Raw genomic sequence first — 2803 nt, forward strand, 5'->3', positions numbered from 1 at the left:
ATATATATATATATATATATATATAATGAAGACAGAACCGGTTAAATTTGAAATGGCAAAAGGAAAAATGTTAAGAGAAATCTGAAAAATCAAGTGTCGCTAAAAACTAAAACGAGAGAGGATATTCCCTTCCACCCTGTGGCTTAATAGAAACGCCTGCTTCAGATAGTATCCTTATAACAATAGTGTGTATGCAAATAGCAATTTGATTTCACACTTACCCTGGCCGCTGTTGCTACTACTGTTGCTACTGTTGTTGCTGTTGCTGCTGCTGCTGTTGGTCTATTGTGTTACTACAGCTCTTTATTTTCACTTTGCAGTTTGTGTTGTTGCTGTACTGGTTTGTATGCCAGTTGTTGATTTAGATTTTGTGCTCTCTGGGCACTACAAATGATATTATTGTCTCAATATTCATTCCCGTTGTTATTAAGAAAGTATTATTTTTTGTATGTATTACTATTATTACGGCAATTATAATTATAATAATGATAATAATTCATATTACAATAATTAAAACGTGGTGAGATGGCAGAATCGTTAGCACGCTGGACGAAATCCTTTTCCGTATTTAGCCCGTCGCTACGTTCTGATTTCAAATCCGGTCGATTTTGTCTTTCATTCTTTTGGGGGTCGATTAAATAAGTAACAGTTATTTACTGCGGTCGATGTAATCGACTTAATCCCTTCTCCCAAATTTGAGGCTTTGTGCCTCCAGTAGAAAGAATTATTATAGTAGTAGTAGTTGTTGGAATATTTGACAAAACTTGACGTAATACTTTTGCACACTCGGCAGTTTCCCAGGGGCCACACAGTTAAAGTGGTCCAATTCTGGTCTATATATATTGTAGCTTGCTGTTAAGAAATACCAAAAAAATACTATAGGGCCCAGTGCAACGATTTGCCCACGGGCCTGTAAAGCTGCCAGGACAGCTGTGTGGAGTCGCAGAATTGTTAGAGCGTCGAATAAAATGCTTTGCGCTATTTGTACCGGTGTTCTTTAATTTCCGTTTTCAAGTCCCATTGAGATCAATTTTGACTTTTATCTACTTTTCCAGAGTTGCTATAATAAAGTGCCGATCAAATACCCCTAGCCATCAAATATTTCTGGACCATGTACCTATGTCAGAAACAATTTTTTAAAGTTAGTAGATATAAAGAATTGTTAGAACTCGTAAAAATTACCGTGCCATATTCGTTACGGCTTTTAAACTCTTGAGTTCATACCAAGCTGAGGTAATCTTCGCCTTTCATCCCTTCGGAGTTCACAAAATAAGGTACCAGTGAAATACGGTGGTAGATTTAATATTTCTCCCGCTCTTTTTAAGTTTCAGGCCTTGTGTCTAAATCATCATCATCATCATCATCATCATCATCATCATCATCATCATCATCATCATCATTATTCAAGCGACGAACTGGCAGAATCCGGGCGTTAATGCTTAGCGGTATTTCGTCTGCCGCTACGTTCTGAGTTCAAATTCCGCCGAGGTCGACTTTGCCTGTCATCCTTTCGGGGTCGATTAAATAAGTACCAGTTACGCACTGGAGGGTTGATATAATCGACTTAATCCATTTGTCTGTCCTTGTTTGTCCCCTCTGTGTTTATCCCCTTGTAGGCAATAAAGAAATAAGAATCGTTAGCGACATTTCGTCTGTCCTTACGTTCTGAGTTCAAATTCCGCCGAGGTCGACTTTGCATTTCATCCTTTCGAGGTTGATAAATTAAGTACCAGTGAAATGCTGGGTACTTATTATTAATATTATACCGTTGGGGTCAACCTTACCTCTCATCTTTTTGAGGTCGAGAAAATAAGTACCAGTCCAGCACTGGGAACTATGTAATTGATTATACCCAACGCCTAAAATGTTAGGCCTTGCAATTATGGCAGAAAGGATCCACCCAGTTTGACTTTGCCTTTCGTACTTTGGGGTTGATAAATTGAATACCAGTTGATCACCAGCGTCGATGTAATTGTCTTACTCCTGGGGTATTGCATGTGCAACGGGCTTGCTATATGCAGCCTACAATATCATGCTATCTGTTCTTTTCAACTATCTACTACTTTCCTGATGATTCTGACCGTGCCGAGGAGACAGACCATCGTAACAGTTCTACTGGTCACTCAATTCCCATTTCTTTATATTCTTCTTGATGCCTTCTGTTACTATCCCTAAAGAACCAACAATATTTGGCTCTATTTTCACATTCTTCATGTTCCACAGTCGAGCTATCTCGTATTTAAGGGGGTCGTGTACGTCTAACTTTCGTCTTCCTTCTTGACCATTCGTGTGTCAAATGAGTACGCAACAGCTATATAAGACAAGTGGTTCACTTAGGTTTAGCTTGTGCTAAAGAAACTGGTTTGTTTGGATTGGAAAATCCCGCAACATTTTACAGATCTTCGTTTCCGTCCACCTCTATGGTTTGTGCTCATACCACGTCTTGCCTCTTTCTAGCCGCCACTTTACACAAAATTTACTTTGTAGCATTTCCGCTACTTAATCGCGTCGCCACAACTTATATTGTTTTGGGGCAAATCAAGGGCATTCGTTCACGATATGGGCAATAGTTTGAAATAAGAAACTTTAGCACGCAGAGCGAAATGCTTAGCGGTATTTCATCTGTTTTTACGTTCTGAGTTCAAATCCCGCTGAGGTCGACTTTGCCTTTCATTCTTTCGGGGTCAGTAAATTAAGTACCAGTTACGCACTGGGGTCGATATAATCGACTTAATCCGTTTGTCTGTCCTTGTTTGTCCCCTCTGTGTGTAGCCCCTTGTGGGCAGAAAAGAAATGGGTATTT

General features: G+C 39.5%; 1 protein-coding gene across 1 annotated transcript in view; it reads right to left on the reverse strand.

Moving 5' to 3' along the window:
* The window catches only part of LOC106874939 (transcription factor Sp8), a 230571-nt gene extending 230205 nt beyond the window's left edge, over positions 1-366 (reverse strand). Inside the window, exon 1 of the mRNA XM_052965652.1 lies at positions 222-366. The gene's annotated coding sequence lies outside the window, so the exon portion shown is untranslated. The remainder of the gene's footprint in view (positions 1-221) is intronic.
* Between the last annotated feature and the right edge of the window lie 2437 nt (positions 367-2803).

This window comes from Octopus bimaculoides, chromosome 2, assembly GCF_001194135.2.
Source record: "Octopus bimaculoides isolate UCB-OBI-ISO-001 chromosome 2, ASM119413v2, whole genome shotgun sequence".
NCBI lineage: Eukaryota > Metazoa > Mollusca > Cephalopoda > Octopoda > Octopodidae > Octopus > Octopus bimaculoides.